This window comes from Malurus melanocephalus, unplaced genomic scaffold, assembly GCF_030028575.1.
Source record: "Malurus melanocephalus ecotype Western Australia unplaced genomic scaffold, MMel_1.1 scaffold_147, whole genome shotgun sequence".
NCBI lineage: Eukaryota > Metazoa > Chordata > Aves > Passeriformes > Maluridae > Malurus > Malurus melanocephalus.
In genome coordinates this window covers 1,654,119-1,677,974 of record NW_026623379.1, presented here as the reverse complement: position 1 = coordinate 1,677,974, position 23,856 = coordinate 1,654,119, and the positions used below count along the sequence as shown (strand labels likewise).

General features: G+C 40.6%; 1 long non-coding RNA gene across 2 annotated transcripts; it reads left to right on the top strand.

Moving 5' to 3' along the window:
* On the top strand, positions 1-17,500 carry LOC130576661 (uncharacterized). 2 transcript variants are annotated; one of them, XR_008965688.1, is made up of 4 exons: positions 1-59; positions 4,534-4,747; positions 5,131-5,452; positions 16,847-17,500. It is a non-coding gene; the product is annotated as an uncharacterized LOC130576661 (long non-coding RNA). The 2 variants fall into 2 exon arrangements; XR_008965687.1 differs by lacking the exon at positions 16,847-17,500 and adding an exon at positions 7,730-7,906.
* The last annotated feature ends 6,356 nt before the right edge of the window (positions 17,501-23,856 follow it).

Sequence of the window (23,856 nt, the reverse complement as noted above, 5' to 3'; positions counted from 1 at the left end):
ACAGATTCCATTCCCAGCACCAGGTCTCMTCCCTGGAAAATCAATGGAAGTCAAGGCAGGTAAGCCAGGATATGTTCATAACATGGATTCATTGAAAGATATAGCAAAAAATAAATTATACTAGAACTTGAAGACATATCAGCAACCTTATTATTTCAAACATTCATCATATTAATACTGTAGCATATGAATTTGATATGAGTTTCTAATGACACAATTCTTCGTGGAATGTGATTTGTATATAGTAATAAGAAATAAGGGATGTGTCATAGAATCCTGGTGTAAAATAATTTGGTATGCAACTTCTAAGTCTGGAACATAATGTTCCTATTTGCTGTCACTGAACTGTCATTATTAAAATAATGAAAAAGATGGGGGAAGAAGGTGGAGAGAGAGACTGGCAATGATCTATTAAGCACCATTTGGTAACTATTTCTGTTCTTTGACATGCAAGTGGAAAACMACAATCTGTGTATAAAATGAAGTCCACATTTTAGAATCACCATTGAAGTCAAATTTCAATCATATAGAATTCAGAATGAATTTTTATTTATAGATATAAATATTATATAAATATAATTTTGACTGAAATTTATCTGAAGAGAAGTGACCATTTGCAATATTTGAAAGTGAACGAAAACTTTAAACTATACCATGTTTTTTGTGTAGAGAGCCAAGAGCTGATAGAGAAAATTATTTGTTGCTCACTTCTAACAGAGTACACTCTTAGTAGTCAGGCTAGCAGATTCCAGAATTCGTTTKCAATGTGTTTTTTAAATGCCCTGGACTCTCAAACCCAGTCATGGGTTTCACCACCTGGTTGCCTGGGAGCAGAGGAAGGAGCCCAAAGAGTGCCCAGAGTGATGCTCTGATGATACTCAGCTCAGCCCTGCGGCTGGCTCAACTCTTAAGTGCTGCATTTACCTATTTAAAATCAGCTCCTCTTTACTAATATCCAGGGTGGCACTGCAAATAGCTACATCACCTGGCATTTTTCAAATTGTTTCAACTGCAAATATTATTGACAAAGGAGTCCCTTGGACAGAGGTATGAAAATAACAAATCTCTTATACGAAAGGACAATAAATCATGACTCAGGTGACTCACTCCCTGCATAGAGGACGGAAAATGAAAGAGTAAACCCTTGAATAAGAACTGACTGAGACCTGAGTGAGACCAGTTACTGAGATAATTAGCTCAGGTCTTTTCATTTATACATTAATGAACCAAAAGATCAAAGACTTTGGCTAGGCCTGTAACCACGACTGCAGCATTGTCTTGCTATGCAATAATGAACTCATTATTAGGTGCTTTCATAAATTACATGTGGTAGACGATTTTATTTTTAATACTGTATATAAAGCACAAAAACAGCTACAATGTTGTTTTAGAAAATTTTAATTGCTAAGCATGCACTTTCATGTAATAAGCACATTCTTACTTTCAGCTGATTGCTGCTACCAGTTTTGTCCTTCACTGGAAATTTCCTGACTGGTGGCAAAGTTTCTCTTATTTTTTGGAAGAAAGGGGAAATAAGTGACTGAATGACCAAAGTGAGCTTGAAGTATATTGTATCAGTTGAGAAAAATCTGTAAAATCTACCTCAAAGGTAGGAAAAATAGATTAACATGCTAAAATTACATAAGACTGAGAAAAGGAGATATTCTAACACTCAACTACACCCCATCTTTTTGTGCCAGCATGTTTCTGCCATTTAACGTATTAGGGACAGATATGTCTGGACCCATGACTGCAGAGTTGATGTTTAGCTTGGGTAATTATGTACGTAAGGATCTGGAGTTGATCTTTGGAAATCTGGAATGTGTTTCTCTTTCTGCTGTAGACTTTCTTTAACACTATAGCCAGGTTATACGATATTTGTCTTTCAGGTCCAGAGTTGTAGAGCACTGAATCATTTTACACAGCTGCTGGGAGAATAAATGTATAAATGCTCACAATCTGTAGTTGAGAAAAGTTTACAAACATGCATCTGAATCAAACTTCCAGATAAAATCGCAGCAGTTCATGAAGGAAGTTGTTGACTGTTACTGTTGGCAGTAAGACKTGATATGGAGAAAAGCTTTGTCACAAATGGACAAGTTATTATTATGTGGGCATGTTAGTATATGYTCTCCTTTAAAACGGCATAAGAAAGAAAGGTATTTTATCTGTTGGCAAAGTTTCTGATGCRAAAATGTATTTATTTACAACCCACTGAGAAGATCTGACACTGCTGGGGAGAAGTTTAAGCTTAGGCATTAAGCCATCAGTTGCTACAGTAACAGCAATTATTCACTGCTCTGGGACATAGGGTAAACCTGACACATTGATTGCCACCCCCTCCTCTCACCCCCACCCCCTAAATTTTTTTAYTTAATGATTTACCTTCAAGATGATGATCGGATGATTCACAATTCAGATGAAAATAAGGGCGAGTGAAATCCCAATATTGAACAGTTTATTCAAAAACTCCTTTAGCCTGGAAATTATCCACAAGGTAACATTTTTCCATGTGCTTCATTAATTTGAATTGCTTCGCAAACTTTTGTCAACCCCCACAGTTCTCACCAAGTATTCACCAGAGCTTTTGTTTCCAGCATGACTATTCATAATGTCTTATTCATCTGTGACCTCAGTAACATGTTATGGTTGTTTTTCTCCCTAACTGGATGACTTGAAAACCCACAAAGAAGAAGGGTGCAGGAACACTTCCACTGAAAATACTCACGCATGTCAGAGCATGTCATTGCAGAAGTGCAGCTAGGTGGATGTTTATGGCTTGTCCCTATTTCACAAACACTATAGTAAACAAAATGGCWAAGCCAAATGCAAAGACCAGCAAGTGCAGTCCCGGGTTGTTATTAAAATATACATTCCCAGAGCTCTTTGAATGACTTCAAAGTTCCCTTGAGAAAGACATGGAGAAACTCATCATTGCTTCACTAACGTGCAGGACCTGTACAGTACAGTKTTGGTGTGCTCTTCTTATGTCCTTGAGAGAAAAAGGGATGTAGCTGGGAGACCTTCAGCTGGATGTATTTCCCCAGGAAATACTTGCAGCTTCTAAAGGAATGCGTCAGCCATAGGAGCTACAATGTCCCAGTGGGTGCCAAGAGGCACTGGCACTGCCAGTGGCAATGCTGCACAGTGCTTCCTACTCTGCCTTTGGAAGTCTTCTGMGAGGATTTTGGTGGTGAATGAGAACTTGGTCTAGACGTTGAGCTCTTTTTGGTAAACAAACAGAATGTTTGCTATAGTATCTRTGAAGGAAAAGAAGGAAAAAGAAGAGCAAAAAAAAAGAGCCTCCTAACACCCAACACCCAAATCTAAATGCAGGGGCCAAAGTCAGATGATGTGTGCCATCAGCTTCAAGGACACCAGCAATCGATACCACAGCTCCRTGCCAGGAGCACTGCCCATCTGAGCTGCATAGCTGGAAGCTTTCTGGAAAACACATTCTTCTTTTGTTGCTTCAGCTCTGAATCACAGCCATTCCTTGGTAAACTTTTGGAGACAGAGTCCTCTCCTTCCCCAGCGAGTCCTGCTTCACTCTGCTCCAGCACTGGCTTTTGTAGCCTGCTAATTTTGGAGTTGAGGTAGAACTAAGATGCTGGGTTAAACTGCTGCTCTCTTTGTCAGTGYAAGACTATCTGCATTATATTGTGAGTCTATGAAACATCAAGAACAGTGTCTCCCAGTAACTTTTAGCCCATTAATAATCACTAAGAGCCCAAACTGCTCCAGCCCAGCTTTGGAGTTATTCTTCCACTGTCCCCATTTGGCTGGTGCAGGGARGAAGCAGGATCTCTAGACCTGTCCCAGATCTTAACATTGCCTTTCCTTCTGCCTGCCCATGCCTGAAATTGGTAATGAGCTATTCATTCCTTTGCTCTCAATACAAAGCATTGTCTTAGCTTGCTGTCACTTTGAGTGCTAGCTTATCGCTCTCCACCTGCAATTAAAATGTCTAAGGAAGGGCAGCACAGTCTTAAACTGCATCTTGAGATAAAAACACATTTTGTTGGATTAAGTCTTCTTCACACGCTGTACCATTTGCATTCTTGCATCACAAACAAGTATTTCCTGCAGTCCTATTGTCCCATCTTCATCAGAATTATGACTCTAAATCAGTTTTCACACCAACCACTCAATACTCAATTTGTCCTCTGGCAAAAATCATTCCCAGAGACACGTGAATCAAGCAGTTCAGAATAGGAAAAGAGAAATACATTTGGACACAAATACTCYGAAGTCTTTTTTCTCTTGGGTAGTAAATCAGATGAGAGCATAAATTCTTCTAATAATTTTCCTTCTGCTATAAATGCATCCTACTATTAAGGTAGCTGGAGAGAGAAGATGAGAACACTCCTATGAATTGTTTCTGAAATGAAGAAAACCGAAACAGAGTTCCCAGACCACACTAAGACACAGATCTTGGAGCAACAACATTTACTGTCATTAATCCTTGAAATATTTGGCACAAACACTATATCACTAATCATAACTGYGGGAATATATCTTTGCTCTTTTTAGCTTAAGAGTGGATCTGTCCTTGAAGGTTAGAACATCCAAGCATTTGAAAATGTGGGACATACAAACCTCACAACAGATGACATGATCCAATGCATCACCAAGACATCAAGGAAAATTAAGCTCAGGATGAGTCTCAAGGTCTGTGCAATTACTCACCATTCCTGCACATAGGCAGTCTGTGAAGAAGCTGTTTCTAGGACTCTGCTGCTTGACAGTGAGWAAAGTATAATGCTTTTTGCTATTAAAATGAAATATTCACAATTATACATATATAAGGCAAACAGGTAATGAAAAAACACTCAAAGAAAAAAGGCAAATTAAAGTGATTCACAGCTGAATTATTTGTTTTTCCACTAAACAGTGTGATAAAAAAGGAAAGAAGTAGAATGTAATTTTAGTTCCACTTTAAGCAAAAGTCCTAACTGTTCTTAAGATAGCTCTTGATCTGTGGACGTAAGGACCTGTGTGAATTAGCAACATCCAACAGGACAGAATAGGACCCAGCAGTTACAACTTTTATGTTTGTTATAGTCATCTGTTCTCATGCAGGTTTTCTTTACTCATTTTAATTCTCTTTTCAATCCTCTGTTGYTACAGAGTCCCTAAAATCATTATGGAATTGCAAGCTAAAGCCGAGRCACATCCATTCAGCAGTGACTCGCTGTGCAGCCTGGGCAAGTGTTCCTTAGTTCAGGAAGAGGTGAATGGGGCAGTGATGGTTCTCAGCCTCATAAAACACTTCAAGAACTTACTGTAAAGGAAGTATTTCTGCCACTACAATCTCTTYCCTGCCTCCTTCCTAGCCCAGTAACACAGTAAGAACAAAGGACTAAAGTCCTGCAGAAAAGAAACTCTTCCTGCTCACCATCTGTTTGTATCAGATATTGGAACCTCTGCCCATCCCTTCCTGACACATCTGGTAAGTGTATCTCCTCCACAAAACCAATAATGCACCTTCTCGGGGAACTGGGAGGTAAGGTGGGGACTGACAGCAGGCTAAATATACTGAGCAGGAGAAAGAAATTAAGGGAAAATCTTRCACAAAAATATATGCTCAGTTATTTCAGGAGTTTTCTTAATAGCTGTTCCATGAAAAAGGCAGAGTTGAGGGCTAGGGAGGGCAGTAAGAAGGCTGAGGGATGGGGCTGCAGCTGACTCTGCTGTGCCCACAAAGCACCCAGGGGCTGGGAGACTATCAGGTGCCAGGAGCATTACTTGTGGCATTACTTTCCTGTGCAGTGTCACTCCATACATCTAAAATGGCAGAGAAAACGTTGTGGGACATTGTGTTAACTTTYTATACTTTTAGGAGAGATAAAGATGCTTTRMAACATCCTTTCCTRGTCCTAGATAAAAGTGGAAGTTACAAGAGCACTTTGGTGATCTGCTCTGGGTGAGCCAAGGCACTTTGACCTGCACCTGACCGGTGCAAGATCAAACTCTCYGTCGGGAGCACTGTCAAGGAAAGAGCAGCAAGTGCTCTGGAAAACCCAGGATGCAGACACTGTAAAATCAGTGTTGTTTCCTTCTTGACTCAGCCTTTGTTTTTAATTTGGTATTGCCATCCACTTGTTTACACTGATACAGACTGAGTCTGGAGAAACCAGATTTCCAAAGAGCTAGCACATTCCATCACAGGTCACAATCCCACGCTTGATTGATACATCATAACCTCTAACAGTCATGCTGCTGCGTGGAATTGCACCCATTTCTTGGTTTGCTTGTCTCAGACAGTGCCACCAAGGTGAATATGAATGGTGGTAACAAAGTTCTGATGCAATGTGATTGGACTCAGCTGCAATATCACTGTTTCATAATGCAGAAGGTTTTGAAGAGCCAAACTGACCCCAGACATCCTGGGAAGCACAGCTGCAGGTCAGGGCTGGGAAAGTGGTGCTGGCCAGAGGCAGCCACCCAAAGCAATGCATCCATGGACACAGGGTGGGGAGAGATAGACAGATGCAGAGGGTCTGATATGGACAGGTATTACTCGATAGGAAGAACAACCTCAGGACAAGGGAAGGAGCACCATCTGGTGGAAAAGAGATCAAAATTAAAAGCAGTGATTCTCCTGATCTTTTCTTCATCATCACCTGGCAAAGAACAAAGTAATTACTATTGCCTCTAGCTCACTTTGCACGATTCTGGGAACCCCTGATTTTACTCTTCATGGAAGATCAGATCTGTCTCAATGTATGTAATCTGTACAGCTCCGTGACATAAAAACGGGTCTGTGAGTTTGGGGAAGCTTGAAGTTTTAGGATGGTTCTGATGTGAGTTCTTAAGCAGAATCAGATCCAGGTATGACACGGTTYAAAAAAAAATGTGCCCTCTTTTTTTCTCATTTGACCATTTCCATTGAACCTGTGGTATCCTTGGGACTCCTACTCATGTGTCAAATAGTCAAAATGATCAATAGCTGAAAAAGATCCAAGGAAAGGCAGACAGGGGAGATGCACACGAACTCAGACACGCACAAGCTTTCTTAGGAAACAAGACTGCAAAGAGAAGTCAAATGTGAGCCATTAGYTCATCTGGTTGTTTTGCAATGACTGGATCTCTAGTGATTGCAGGGTAYTTCTTGCAAGAATATTCAACATAGCAGCAGCAGGATATCAAGGAGCTATTTGGTACACAATTCAGAAGAACTARGTGCAACATTCATTAGAATTAAGGGAATGAGTTAGAATTCAGGTCAGTTCCAATGATTCTGAAATTTGGAAAAGAGAAAACATCTAGCAGTAGTTTTAGAGTTTAGTATTGAGCAAACACCATTTAAAGTTTCTACAATAGAGAAGATACAAGAGTTGTCTGAAAAGAAACTTCAAAACAGCAGCTTTGCAAATTACATTAGAAGCAGACTGAACCAAGTCTCTTAAATTGTTTCCTCAGCTGGGTTCAGTTTCCTTTCCTCACTTTGATTTTAACAGCATTTAGCTGTCTTGTACTCTGTCCAGCCATTTGTTTACTCCCCGTTGGTGGGAAAAGTGAGAGAACTCAACGATTGCAATAAACACATTTAATAGGTAAAGCAAAAGCTGCACACGCAAGCAAAATAAAACAAGGAATTCATTCACCACTTCCCCTCCGCAGGCAGGTGCTTGGCCATTCCCAAGAAAGCAGGGCTGTGTAACAGCTGCTTGGGAAGACAAACACAATAATTCTGAACACACCCCCCTCCTTCATCTTCCCCCAGGTTAATGTACTGAACACGATGTCGTCTGATATGGAACCTGAGCAAAGGTGGGGTCGGCTGTCCCAGCTGTGTCTTCTCCTTGTGCACCCCCAGACCACACATAGGTGGGCTGAGGAGGGGTGAGGAGTAGAAAAGCCCTTGGCCCTGAGTGTGTAAGCACTGCTCAGCAATAARGAAAACATCCCTGTKTTGTCAMMACTGTTTCCAGCACAAATCCAAACAYAGCCCCATGCCAGCTACTCTGRAGAAAATTAACTCCATCCCAGCCAAAACCAGCACAGTGCTCTTCAGGTGGAATGGAATATTACACAGATAATATGCAGTCAAATACGGAGTTATRAAGTTTGTCTTTGATGAAAGGACTGACAGTTCTACACCTTATTGGATTGGCTCATAAATATTAATGATACCCAACACTGCATATACAATATCAAATCTATTTGTAGTTGCACTCACCAAAATGGTACTGACAAATAAATACATGTTTCTCCAAGCTGCCTGTATCTCACCATCCTACCTTYGCTGTTTACCATGCTGGGAACCACTTACACAATACTAACAATTGCACAAGGAAGCAAGCACTTTTGTGTTTTCACAGTTCTAACAACAGGCATCTACAGTCTTTTAAAATCCACCCTCTAATTCAATTTAGGGATTTTTCTTTTGCAYTTGTGTATTCCTTCACTAAAAAAAAACACAATACCTCTGGTTTTTGGGGGTTTTGATTTGTTTGGGTTTTTTTAAACTGGCAAATCACAGTTGAATGGATGAAGTATTCTCTTACCTTGGTCATCTTTTGCTCTAAGAAAATCTTCACCCATCTTGCTATTACCACATAGCTTCACATATTTGAGCCGGATAGAATCCATCACTATCTGTTTTGACCAAGAATATAATTTCACATAACATTCTTTTGATTTTTATATATTTTCACAAAATATTTCAAATTTTGACAAAAGGGAATTTCCTGGTTGGAAAAAAAAAAATGCTGCCCTGGCAGATTCCTCACCAGCACTGCATTCAAGGACTTAAAAAAAATTGAATGAGTATCCAAAAAAAGATTTCTCAACCTCTTCCTAGGAACTCGGATCTTGCGTCTGAACAAGGAGTCATAAAGAGGGTGGTGAAGCCGTGAGCTGCACCCCTCCCTGACAGCCCTGACCTGCTTGGGAAGGCAGGACACTTGGCCCCTGCACTTCCCGTGTCGCTTGCACTACATCTGCCAAGCAGTAACTGCATATTCCAAAGAGAAATTTCCAGAGGTAACAGTGAAATCAGACCTGGAGCCAGTGCTAAGAGAAGCAAGAATTTGACCCACTTGTTGAATCTATTTGGTCATTGAAGCCTGCTCCTTGTTTCAGCCTGGRACTCATGCCTGCCTGACTGCGTTTAATGTAGCAATATTGCTCTTTTGCAAATAGTGTAGATTCAAGACATGCATGTGTCCTCCCAGAGACATTCTCACCTTTTTTTTTTTTTAATGGAAATAGCATTTAAACAAAGACCTACCTTTTACCACCCTGCAGTAAAACAAATAGGCTTCATAACTWCTAGATAAGTACATTTTAGTTTAAAACTTCAGGCTTTGAGATTTGTATATAATGACGTTATGATTTCAGTGAGTACAGACTACTTGCTAATTTTGTTCTWAGTTGAAAATTCTCTACCTGCATTTAGTTTTCTCAGTGCCACAAGATATGTAATTCTTTGCTTGACCRCTTGACCACACTTACTCTTCTGTTTGTTGTTTGGGGTTTTTTTTTTTCCCCTAATGAGCTAATAAGAGAGATGGTTGCAAAATGAGTCTATAGGTTTCATGTAAAACTACTGCAGAGAGTAAATTGATGCCATCTGTAGCTAAGTGATTAATATTGATGACAAGTTTCAGATCAGTGTTCCATTTTGTGAAGTAGTTACATATCATGGCAGATAGATAGATAGATAGATAGACAGACAGACAGACAGACAGACAGACAGACAGACAGACAGATAGATAGATAGATAGATAGATAGATAGATAGATAGATAGATAGATAGATAGATAGATTGTGGACAGAATATTAATGGAAGGGTATTCAAGCCCATGGAGCTCTAGAACACTTAGCAACATCCTGAATGAACAGAAAGGAGCCTTTTCCATTGATAATTCTCATCCATATTTTATTCTTATTCTACAGATGATTCTAAACAGGACTTTTGAGCAAATTGAAGTATCCAAACTTGCATTCTGTTGAGATTTACAAACACATTCTCCTCTGAAAATTATAGGTTATGGATGGCTACTGCATTCATCTCAAGAAAAGTATTGCAATGACAGAGAAACCACTTAGATGACACCTACCTGTCTATACTTAATAATGCATGTATCTTAAAGGAGTTGATTTCTCTTAATGGCAATGACACTCTAAAATGTGCCTCATCATGTGTCTAGGTGAGGGAGGACTGCAGCCAGACTAGGCATTGAAGGCTTTTTCTTGGCACAATTTACAAAGAAAGGGATTGTTCTTATTTGAAAACTGAAATGCCTATTAGAAGTCCATTAACTGCTAGAGATTCCTTCCTAAAGGTAATGTTCACAGCTTTACAGGAAAAAATAAAAGATGGCACAAATAAAAATATTTACTAGGGAGTAAAAACTGAAGCAAGAAGGATGAGTGGTCCTTGCGGCTGTAAAGATTACAGTGTTGAAYATTGCAGAAGCACTGTCTGGTAACAACTGTATCCCACTCTCATGGGACAGCTCATGCTGTTGTAATGCAGGCTCYTGGTTATCCCAAAGGGAAAACTGAAGGTTTGAAAACACCATTGCAGACCCCAACAGTGAAACTGTACAAACACACTTTCCTCATTTTCTAGAGGTTTGGCACACATGCAGGATGGCAGCTCCTCATTGCTCCCTGCCTCTGCCCTCCCAGGGCACCTCCCTGGCAGTGCTTCCCTGACAGAAATGTACAGACAAATATTAGAGCAAATGTTCTTCAAGCACGACAACTGATTTCTATCTCACTTGGCCTTGGTGCAGCCTGAGCATGTTAAGACCTGACAGTATTTCAGTGTGGTAAAAGGAATTCGATGTGCAGCGAGGACATGCCTCCTAAACTTCACTAAGAGKTGCTTTGGGAGAGATCTGCAAGCCAGCATAACAGAAAGTTAATGGATGRTAATAGGAGCACTGCAGCATGTGTCATCCCAGCTGAGTTCATACAAAAAGAAAAACATAGCAATTGTTGTAGAAGATAATATTGTACTTGCCGGCTCCTAGTTCAGCTCCTGGYTTTCTGGCTGCCTCTGACTGTCATCTGTCTATTCAGCAAAGTGGACATGGAAGAGTTAAGTGTGTGAAGTTTATATGTATATCCTAAAGCAAGTTAAACCTCCAATTCAGTGCTCTCAGAGAGAAAGAGAGAGACTCTCAGAGAGTCTTAAATCACTATACCCCAATCCTCAAGAGTAAAATGATGATATTTAGGTTTCTTTTAACAAGCATAATTCACCCTACCCTAGCTGTCATTGTMTCTTCTGTCAAATTTTTGACAGCAGAGTTCTAGTCATATACTCTTGCATTCTGATTGTCTCAGAATGTGAAGCAAATGAGGAATATTGGATGTGAATCCTTTGTGAATACAAAAGGAAAGYCAAATGGCCCTTCCCCAGTGCCTCTTCACTGCCCACCCAGACCATGCAAATGTTCTTTTGGGATGTGTGAAGGGTTAAGGATTGTTCTTCACACACAACAATATGCATTTATCTGTTAATCCTTCATGTTTAATTCCTGAAATGTCAAAAGCATTGTTTGAGCCAACAACATTGGCAGCACTAAGCTTTCTGTACTGCCCAACATTCTTGAGAAACAGCAGACACAGTAATTTTCCTTTCTTTCTGGAAGCTGTGTAGTTTCAGGTGATTGCTGCATTGGTAGCTTACAAGGTCATTGCATGGAGAAATTCAACAAAATGAAACACTAAAACAGCCTTAACTGACCTTTCCAGATAGTTGTGMACTCCCACTATATTTCTGTGCAAAACAAATTACTGCTACCCCAATTTTCAGAATTAAAGCAAAGCAAGAGGTTGAATGTATGCGTTTCTACAGAGAAAGACATGGCAAGATAACAAGTCAAGCACAGGTCCTTGTTTCTGGCTGCTCTCCATGGTCTCTGGGCTTTACTTCAAGCTGTCCTTCCCTGTGTTTTGAAGGAAATAGACATCTGTCTGAGCTTCCTGAACATAGTTTGAAAGGGCTTTTGGAGCAATACTTCATGCCAAGAAACTGGTGTGCAGTATTAACGGCGTACTGGTTTAGAAGAAAGAAAGTCTTCCAATGGAAAGAGGCCTATCCATGGGACCCATTATCTAGACACATGCTAATTTGAGCAGAACCATTGTTTTTTTCCATTATTGGATCCTCCAGCTGAATTTCAGTCAGGGTCGGTGAACATTTTGCCCTTTTGTGTTGCACCAAGGAAGGCRACAAAAAAAATTGTAGAAATACAGGTGATTACTTGGTTAGTCCCATTCATTCACAAGGCTCTTGATGATCATGGAGCCTTGAAGGATTTGATAAWTCTCACAATAGTGTTTTCCAGCTGAGGCTGTCATGAGTACCTCTACTCTGTTCCTTGTGCCTCAAGTCATGAACATTTCATTACGTTAGATTAGTATCAGTTGAAAAGCCTAAGAAAGACTTTGTGCTTGTAYGAGTAACATGGTGTTTCTCACACATGGACAGAAAGGGAAGAGTTTATTTAACTGGAGCAGTTCACAGGTCTCTGAGAGCTGTTCACTTTTCTGGCCACTAAAACAAATGAGCTGCCTTTGCAGGCAGTGGCAAAGGCATGTGTAGCAACTAAGAGGTTACTTTTCTGTGCCTTTGAGTTTCAAGGATTTTGAAACAGGTTCAAACACTTTCTGAAGTTTCATCTTTCATTGAATCCCTTAATCCCTCCAAGCTTGGCACCATTTCTCACTCATGTTTATATTTTAATCTCAAGTTTCTTKCTTGAGAGCTAGATTGTTTAAACCTGAGGCTGTCAGTGATGGTGCATCTTGGAGTTTTGTTACACATTTTCCAGCAGCTTCTCACGATTTGGCTGTGTGTGCGAGGGGGGTGCTTGTTCAGGGATAATGTACATGAACTCCACATCAGGCTGGCCACATTCATGTGGCTCATTTTAGCTTTGTTTGTTTTGTCCCTGGGCCTGAATGCTCATGAGCAAACATACAAAGTTAGTGACAGGAAACTCTCCAGCCTGGTAGAGCCCTCTGGTTATTACCCATTACGGTCTCTTCAGGTGGGCAGTGATGAAGTCCCAACAAGAAGTCTGAGGTCAGTCAAGAGGGACCTCRTAGCCCAGCTGAAGGATCTGGAACACAAATGGTGTTCTCCTCCATCCCACCAGTTTCAGGGAATGATGGGGGTGGAAACAGGAAAATCACACAGATGCCTACAAATTCACCTGGCTCTGAGCCTGGTGTTACCAGCAGAATTTCTGGTCACAGGTCAGTTTATGCAACACTGAGCTTTCTGGCAACAAATGGAAAGAAGGGATCTTTGCCAGGAGTGAGCAGGTAACCCAGATTTGAAGAGGGAAGGGSTTACAACTGGGATCAGTAGGGATAAGCCTGGGTGCAACACGCCGCAATTTCTGCTGGTTTTATTTTCCAACCACCAAAATATTTCCAAGCATGCTGCCTAGCATCCCTAGGACCCAGAGGCATCCTTTCTCAAGGACCATGCTGGAGGCATCCAAACCCACCAATGTCTCCAAAACTTGCCTAGCACAGAGGGCTTCAGCCCAACCTGCCACGCGATAAACTGCTCCTCAGTCCAGGGTGCTGGATGCAGCATCTGACATTCAAATTGCCCCTCCCTGTGAAGACCCCACATCCTTCATTGCTGATGAGATAGCATGCTGCCAGCTGTTATTCTTTCAATTAGTCTAATTAACAGAATTTCACATTACATGGCCTAACTCATTAAACTGCAACAATTTGCTGAGTTAAAGTAAGTGGAGAGTTGCTTTTACAGTCCTGTGGTTATAGAATTATGGAATGSTTTGGGTTGGAAGGAACCTTAAAGACCATCTKGTTCCACACCCACCCACCCCTCTCCCMAGGCAGGAACACCTTCCATGRGACCAGGGTGCTCAGGGCCCCATCTAACAATTACAGGGATGGGAGCATTGGCTTTACAACAAGGAGGACTCAAGCTTACAAAGCTACAGAATCTGCAAGGTGTAAAGAAAGGTAAGCTTTGTTCAGACTTACTTAAAGCTCCATTTTCATGAAGTATGCCCTTTTAGGCTCCTGGGAGTAGGAACAAAAAAACTGGCCTCAACTTAAGAATGATTAAATGTATTTATCTAAGACACAGACAGGTTTGTTAAATCAATAAACCTATTATGTGTACATATGTGTAAATCAGACTTTTGTATTGTCCCACAGTTTTTTAAACAGAAAAATGAAAACATTTCCAGGGAGCATCAAATAATGAGTAGCACCAAATGCATACAAATGATGCTCCCCAGGTCAGAATAAATCTGAGATTCTTTACCTTTGGATCCTTGTTTTACTTGCTTTTATTCAAGATCCTTACTTTCATGTAGAGGTTCAAGTGTGGTGAGTGTCAGACTCTTCTCCCAAGAAACAAGCAATGGATGAGAAGAAATGACCTCAGGTTGCACCAAGGGAAGTTTAGATTGGATATAAGGAAAAGTTTCTTCACTGAGGTTTTCCTCATGAAGAATTGGAACAGGCTGCCCAGTATGGGGTTGCATCACCATCCCTGGAGGTATTTATAAAAGCTGTAGATGTGGTGTTTAGGACATGGTTTAATGCTGGGCTTGGCAGTGTTGGGTTAATGGTTGGACTTCATATTTTAGAGGTCTTTTCCAGCCTAAATAATTCTATGAACTCCTGTGTAGATAGAGCTCTTCATGAATATTGGCCATCTGGACTTCTGAGAGAAATGAGCACTTTTATTTTGCTTTTTTTATGGGCCTTGTAAATTCAGAGATGAAAGGTATTTTTAAATGGTGATAATTTTTATAGCATTAAGTTGATCTCTCCTTCTGTTTTCTAACCCYTGAGCTGTCTCAAATTGATCAACTCTATTGTTTCCTAACTCCTCTGACCTTAGTCTGTAGGGGAATTACCATCATATTTCAAAGGTCAAAGWTACACCCTTGGTTTTTCTTCCCCTTAAAAAAACTAACAGAAGGTTGTGTRAAGCATTTTGACCCTCATTTTGTCACCTCATTTCTGGTGACATGAGTAAAATGGCTGTCACTCCACCTGATATTCCTTAGCAGGGAATCTACATACTTTAGTTTGTTGCAGCCCAGTCACAGCATCTAAAGCTGGGAGGTAGTTAATGTAGTTAGAARAAGAGTGGGATCTAAAAATGGAATCCTTTCAGGGAACTGGATTTTGAGGTAAGAGACCAGTGCCTGTGGGAAGGRTATGGCCCCGCTTCCTTTCTATCAAGTAGAAGGCAAGAGAGAAAACAAGTTCTTCCATGATACAGGAAATGCAGTTTCTTGAGTTAAAAAGTGCACAAAGGCTTTTTGGCATCAAAGAGAATCCAGCAAAGCATCCTTTTCTGTAAAAAAGTCAAAACCATGCTGTTGGGCTGGCTGGAGAACCAAAGTTTCCTTTCTGATCCATCTCCAATCACAAATATAAGCATCTGTTGCCAAACTCAAAAAGCTCACGTGCTGTCTATTCTTCACTACCAATGCTCTAGTCAGGCTTTGTTTCTTTCTGTCACCAGTTTTAATTCTAATACTAAAAACATTCGACACTGTTTTCTCACATTTCTCTCATTTCTTAGAGGAGAAAACGTCCCAGCGTGTGCGTCTTTATCATACAGTGATCGTTCCACATAAAGACAAGGAGGATGTCAGTGGTTCCATCATTCTCCAGCYCTGCCCTGTCTGGTGTAGAAAATCTTTAGGATGGAAAGGAATGGTATCTCAGAGGAGACCTGGGAACTTGTTTATACATGTTCTCTTTTATTTTATTTTTTTTCACTTATGGAATCTCCCGTCTCTAGACAGCAGCACAGTTTCTATATGGTGTTACACCAAAAAAAGAAAAACCCTGTGGAAAATTTGCACTTCTTCAGGGGACAGGAAACTGGTAGCAGTAGCTACTACAAAAGAAGAAGCCTGAATAACTACCTATTCATGGTGCTGGTAAATGCTGAGTGTGGCATTATTCTTATTTAGAGGATTTATATGTGTAGGGGTGAAGATATGATACAGTGTGTTCATGACATCCTCTGCTATGGCTGACCTAGAGTTGTTTGGTGAGTTCTGGATGCAGGCASCAGAGTTAATCAGGTTGCTCTGCTTCTGTAGCTGAAAGAAAAAAACTAGATTAGTATTTATGGTATTATCATCCCCACACTTTCCACATCATATAAGTCAAAGTCTCTTTCGGGCCGCTCTTATGACGGTGAGTGATAAAAAATAATTACAGGTTGTAAACTAGGAAATATCAGATGAAGCCAGTTTTAATAGACTGTGAACAAAGTCCATTTTAGCCAGTCAAAATCAGAGATGCATCTGAATCAGAGACAGACCACTGTGGAATTCTTCAGTGTCCTTTTGCACATCCCAGAAGTACTTCTCCAATCCATCTGAAAAGCTCTGTGATTGACAATTTTATTAAAAACTGTGAAAGATGATGTCATGGACAAATCCAATGATAACTTCTTTCTGTTAACCCCAAGAGTTTAGTCAAGTTTATTTAAGCCTGCAGGCATTTGTTCAGGAGCTGGGCACTAAGACTCAGGTACTTTTGTGCAAAATCAAGTACACAGCATGGACTGGGGTTGCCTTGTGAATCTGCAAGCACAGAAACATGCCTACAAGACTGCATCAAAAGAGAAGGATTTTCCCATATCCTTGAGAAATGAGAATTTTATTTAAATATCTTCATTGAGTGGCAGAGAAATGAGAGGAGGTCTTTTATTTAATAGCTCATTTCTCAGGGCTACCCTTATGACACTGAGTTCATACAGCCTTTGAGATCCCTTCTGTACAGTAACTCCTTATTTATACAGTTACTGATGTTTACAAGGTTACCGACAATTTCCTGTCTGATTATCCCACAGTTTATGTGCTGCTTTATCAAYGCAGAAGCCAAATTGCAGGAAATCAGACGGTTGCTTTGGACAAGATGATAAGCTGTTGCACAACCTTATGAGTTTCGTCTCACACACTGCAAACTGAGTTTCTGGAAAGATCTGTCTGCAATAGAACTGCCACAGTATATATGCATTTTCCCCACTGCTAGAAGCAAATCCCATCATTCTACCATTYCAAGAGAATGTGAAGAGAGAAAGATAGAAGAAAAGTAAGCAGAGAAAGAAATTAAAAAAGAAGCATGGAGTAGAGAGATAATTCAGTTAGTTAAAGGAGAGCAAGGAGAGTGCAGTGGGAGAGGGAAGGAGGGTCCTCTAGGGCTAAGCATTTGCCACATGGGAGCCTGTAGGCTTCAGTCACATTTGTCAGCCCTCATCTTCTGTAACAAGAAGGTAATTCTCCTGGGACCATGTGCTGCTCTGAAATGGCTTGCTGGGACACTGCACCMGGGTGGCCCTCGAGCACCTCCATTAGCAGCGTCTCTTGGCATGGCCCTGATTGTGCAGGGAAGGTAAAATGTGGCACTCCCTGTGAGTCAGCTCTCCTTGTGTTCACACCATCAAACACTACATTGCATCAGAGTTGCCTGTCCCTACAGCCGTGTCACAGCACCRGTGTGAGATGCACGTGACAGCAGCACGGTGAAGCTCACGAGGCACCCGTCAGCACAGCGATGGAGCAAAGAAATGCCTCCACTTGAAATGATATGTTCCTAAATGTTTTACTCTTGCTCTTTATGCAGACATCCTCAAGAGACTACTAGTTAAGGTGGAATGCCAGGGCACAAAAATATTTCAATCTACTCTGGTCAAAACTATTCCTAATTTATATATTTTTTCAAAGTATCCTATTGTGTTAGATGTAAGCATTTCATTCACCAATTCAYTCTTGCTACCTCTGGTGTCTCTGATCTGTTGCTTCCAGTCATGCCAAGCATCATATCCATGAGCATTCAGATCTCATAATGATCATTTCAGACCTAAAAGCAGCTGCATTTGGGCTAGAATCCAGCAGGGTTTTGTGGGTCTGAGAGGCACGGTGCTCAGGCAGACAGAGATGTCACTTGGCCTCAGGTGAGTGCTGTCCTTTTTCTAATACCTGCAGGGCTTTAAGCCAGTCATTTTTCTGCATATTGGTWTGACAGATGCAACCAGTGAGAACATCAGTTCCTGGGTTTTGAGAGCTCTGAAGAAAATTTGGTAGCCCTTCTTCCATGCTAAGGTCACAAAAGAAGGAGTGAGGCTCTCCCTAGTTAAGTGCTTAACACAGCAGGTTTGTTTAGGTGGTCTCTAAGTCACTCTTGCATAAATCAACACTTTTAGAGAAAGAGGAAGAAAACAATAAAGGATAAAGGTAAACTTTCTGTACTGGAGAATGTTTCTCCCCCCCATCTCTGGGCTATGTTATGCTGTATATTATCACTGTAATCAAAAGGGGTGTGTATAAGAACTTGCAGAACCAAACCAGCCTGTCTCTAAGGTGTTGCATAGATCACAGTCCTGCAGGTGGCTTTATTTCTAAGTGCTGCTGTTGAAGCCTCCTGCCTCCCCTTGCTCCCAARACCTACTTCTGGACTTAACTGCTGCATCAGGAGTAATCACCTACCTAAAAGTAAGCTCCATTTCTTTACTGAAGTCATTGTTTGCAAAAGAGCTGTAGGCTGCCAAAATGGTTTTGCTGTGATGATTTTATCAGGCACTCAGCTGATGTAGTGCCTGCCATCCTGTTTCTGCATCACCAGTTTTCTCAATGATAAACAGCTGACTTTGCTTTAGTGAATTAATGGTGGAGACAAGCATGAGCCTCAACACCTTTTATTAAATTAACAATCTTGRCCTGTATCACTAAATCAAAAGGGATTGTTTGTAATGTGAAAGCTAATTTATAGATTCTGTGAACACAGCACCAGATGGAGTAAAATTAAGAGTTGTAAAGCTCTCCTTTGAAAAAATCTGAGTGACTTTTCCCCTTTCTTTGTCCCCTAAGTGTATTTAAGCAGATATGTGCATATGTAAACAGCACCAGTTAATGGTGAGATACTATTCAATGTGACCCAAGCCAATATCTTGTTTATATAAAATATATGAAAATATATTATCTTTGCTAATTATATTAATAATTACCATTCATTTCTGGAATATCTATAGCTCCATATGGGATATTCCAGAAACTAATGGTAATTATTAATATCTTTGCATATAGGTAAAACAAGACTTCTCAAATAGCTTTTGCTGCCTGTAAGGGATATGGTCAAACCTGTTGGTAGGATTTGAAGCTGGCAGCTTCACTCCACACCTGTGAGCTCAAATCTAGTCCTTGATAGGGACCGAGGTTSCCATTCCACTTCACAAATTTAGTTTCCCAGCTTGGAGGAATAAGTTGTCCCCACAATAACTACAATATCAAGCATGTGCCTAGTTCTAAGGGTTGTTTGTTTTTGGTTTTTTTTTAAATCCAGTGGCTTTGGATTTTCTCCCACACCCTTTGGTTGTAATTATTCATCCGTCTTCCTAGATATTRTTTCACCTTGGGAATATCTACTTTCTATGGTTCATGGATCCTGGATTTCATTCCAGACATTTATTTCTGGGAAATCTTACACATTGGGAGGCAGGTATAGARTGTGAAAGAGATACTATGAGCAGGTTTGTCTTTGCAATAATTCTTAAATTGTGTCTCTCTAGTGACCTGTGAAGCTATTCTATTCTCTCCAAGGTGGAAATTGGCTTTCAGCTGTTTATTTCTGCCCACTGTGTTGGCAGCACCACACAATACACCACTCCACCACACTGTATAATGGAAGAGTAGAAATGTGAGATTTAGTTCTTCAAATGACCAGGTAAGTACATACTAAGCTGAACAAAGATTCTGAAAGCACCAGAGAAACGCATCTGCAAGCATTCCCCATACAGAATTTGCCATGTGGAAACCAAACACTTTAGCAGGCCATGCATCTCACGGGGAATCACAACTCTGTTTGAAGGAATTCATTCCAAATGTTCTGGTGTCAGGTCAGATCCCTGTTCAGAAGCTTAAGTAAGCATTGCTTGTTAGAAATCTCCCTTCTAAACAGTTGGTTCAAATTCCTAAATAGTCCTGGTACTCTTCTCTGCACTCAGGATGAATCCTTCAAGAGCCTCTGGAAAGGGAGGTTGTACAACCSACTCATGTTAATGAACCAAACTCTTGGTCAGAACTGGGAAAAAAAATTATGGCTGTATGCAACATTTTTCTCTTCCAAAGCTACTTTTGTTCTTATACATGACAGCACTGCTGGTCATATGGAAAAATACCTTGCCTGCCAAGACACAGTTTGAGTTAYAACAGTAATTTCCACATGGCTTCTGGTGGTGCTAATCCTAGATAACTGATCATGTAGTGTTTTGTTTCTGTATCAMTAAGTTTGACATAAAATATAAATCCTCTTGCTTTAACTAAATGGTTGTATTTAAAGCCCTGCAGGAATTGAAATTTTTTCAATCATTAGTTTTCATTTCATTTTAGATCACAATTCTAAATTTCATTTGAAACCACAGAAAATATTCTGTTCCAAAATTTAAACATGTATTTTAAATACCTGATGTGGTTGATTTGAAGTTAATTTTGGATCACTCAGATGAATTGCTTTGATTTTTGTTAAAGATCTGCCTGTTATTTAATCTTCTTCCACTTTTTTAAACAAATGTACAAAAAACCCAAATGCAAACCCCACAACACTGAAATTGAAATAATCCCTAGGGAACTTGTGTTATCAGCAAATCAGCATTTGCCAAAGGCAAAGCAGCCCATCTGATGCATTTTGGCAATTTCTAACTTTCCTGTAGACTGCTACTTGTTATCAGTATGAGGTCTGTGATGCAGCACTTGCACAGCTCTGAATGCATCCAGGTGAGCAGTGGTGCAACACCTACACCCCAGAAAAAATGCTAAAGTGAACTCCACGTGTAGCTGAGTGTAACCTCCCTCAGCTCCAAAGACACACAGCTTTACACAGCAGCCAGGTCAGATGCCTCCTGTTGAGCAAAGATGAGCTGTGGAAATAATGAGCCTTTTCTGACCAAGGYAGGAGCTATGCTTCTTCCTCCCTGTGTTTCCTGTTGCCCAGTTCCTGATGCTTTTAGGCTTTCTAGGAAAGGTTACAGTAGTTTCTCTCGTGAATCAAATTTAAACCAGCCTGGGAATTTCCTTGACATTTCTTCCACAGTAGCAAGGAGGTGACAGGTCAAGCACACACAGATGAAGCCACCACAGCAGTGCCACCAGCATTGCACAAGCAGCCCTTGAACAGAAAAGCATTTTGCTGTGAGGCCAGAGGAGAATGTAGGTCAGCATAATAACATCGGATCTAGACTTTCTTCTTGGGACAGTAATAGGCTYAAGGATTATGAACCCAGTGCCTTTTGAAAACCTGTTTTGTGCTTGGTAGAAACAAAGTGGAAGCTCAATTAAAAGAGATGAAACTGTGGTGGCAAGACTGCCTAGAAAGAAACAGAGAGACTACTGATTTACAGGCTATTGCTGGGTCAGCTCCCCTTCTAGAAAGCACACTAGAATTTTAATGTACGAGCCCAAAGTCAGTTCCTCAGATATTTTCTGCAAAAATATGGAATAGTTCTGGCACACCTGATCAGGGACAGGACCCTGGCTGAGGACTGTCACCTGGGACAGTGCAGCCATTGCTGTGCTCCTACTGAAGAGCTACAGGTTTAGTTTGCCTTTCTGTGACCACACTGGTAATTCTAACGTTTTTATTTTCTGGCAATCAGAATATATCAACATTTGTATTTGGGGACATTTTTTTCTAACACAGAGTGGATGACATTAAAATTTGTGTCACCAAAAATATTGTTTAGCTTGTTTTCCTGCACTTATTGAAAAGTGGAAAATCACTGTAAAATGGTGGAATAGGAAAGGTCTGCTTTCTATGCTTTCTTCTCAGTCCTCAACTATTCCCCATCATCATGCCAGGTGTCTTCCCCTCACCATGTCAAGTGTACTTTTAGGCACAATCCTAGCATGTTTTTATCACAAGGGGATGTACTGGCCCTTTTGTTGGTAGAACAAAATTCTACCATGCCCTTCTTGCATGGTAGAATGAAATTCTACCTGCCCCTTTCTTTTTCTCTTAAAAACCCCTGAAATCTTCCACAGGCCCTTTGGCTTTGGTTGATCTTTCCCTCCTCATTGGCATAATACCTTGATCACATTCATCATTCACAAGACAGCAAATCTCCCTGAATTCTTTACTCTGATCTGAGATACAAAAGGCATGACCACATGTGAAGGTGAGGTCTCGGTGTCAGCACCTTTAAAATGCTCATCAAATACACCAGTACTACAAGGGGCCATGAAATATTTGAAAAAAGTCATCTGCATCTTTCCAAAACCAAAACAAAGACAGAAACTGGATCAGATGAGTGCTGTTCCATGAATGAAATGTCCATTTATATGACAGTACAAATATTGCCAGAGAAGATGGTGTTTATCAAAATCAGATCAAAATTTCAAGCCGGACCGACAAAACCGGTCAWATTCACTGTGCCTGTGGATTTGCAGAATAAATGGTTCTGATTTTTTTTTTCAGATTACCTTTAGGTGGAAGAATAATAAGCAATCCAACACTCTTGTAGATGGAGAGCAATTCCCTGAACTTTTCTCTCGGCTGCAAATGGAACACAGACACGGGAAAGGGTCTGGACTGACCTGAGGCAGCAGTTCAGAGGGAGCCCCTGAAACACAGGGCTGGGTTCATGCCCAGCCCCACAGAGGTGCTCATCTTCTCTAAATCTGCCTGGTTGAGGATGTTATGATATTCCTGTTTTCCTAGGAGGCTGTTGGCAGAGGATTAAAAGAAGAGGAAAAAAAGTATGCCTGGTTCTGACAGATATCGATTCAGCCTTGTGCTTTTCTTGAGCAGCCTCTGAAGTCAGGATTCCTGTAGAGCTAAAGCCTAATTTTAAACGGTGTTTTTTTGGTTTTTTTCCCCTGGCAGAAGGCCTGTGAGCCTGGTGCTCCCAGCACTCCCATTCTCCCCCACAGAAGCCTTCAGACCCTGACAGAACCAGGTGTGTTGAGTCTGCAGGGCTTATAAAGCTGATCCAATGTCAAACTCATCTGATTTTCCTGTTAAATAAGGAGGTGRATTAAATCTGAGATTCAAATATCCTCAAGCTATGGGTCCCAAAAGTCAGACCCAGAGTTTCTGCCCACCTCTTGGATTTGATACAATGTSACAGTAGCATCTCAGGGTTTAAAACACAGCACAAAGGATTACATTAATTCTGTATGTGCATACATATGAAGATATTTATAGCATGGGAATGATTCATGAAAGCAACCACAAGTTCCTCTGTAAACCTTTAGGAGTTGTAATTAAAGTAATTAGAAGTATTAATTACTTTACAGAAGCCATGTAGGATGCAAGATCCATATTACAGTTATTCTGTCACAATTTCAAGCTCTTTGAGTTAATTTTACTCTGCAAACTCCTCCAGCCTATTTGCATCATTTTGCACCCTGAACTCGCTGTCTAGACAGACACTCTTCACTTGGTTTGCAGTGCTATCGTAACCCATTTTGAATTACAATTTCACACAAGCAATGCCTCAAATACCATGTTCTGGATTCGTTTGAAACTTCCATTGTGAATAATGGATGAGTGGACTAAGAAACTCTGACACGCAGATCAAGTGTAAGATGCTGTGAGATGTAAAAATGAGCTAAATGTCTTCAGATTACTTTATACTACTTCCATTCACATCCTCATGGCCATCCATCCACATGGCCTTTCTTTTGCTATTTACTGTTCTACAACTGCCTCACTCAAGTTATATAATAAATACTGCAGATCATCTATTCAAAATTCATTTGGAATCCCTAAACTTCCTAAAGCAAAAATTCCTCAAGTCTTGGATTCCTGTAACTGCTTAAGAATCAAAACTGAGAAGAATTGCTAGTCATCCTTATAAAGTTAAAAATA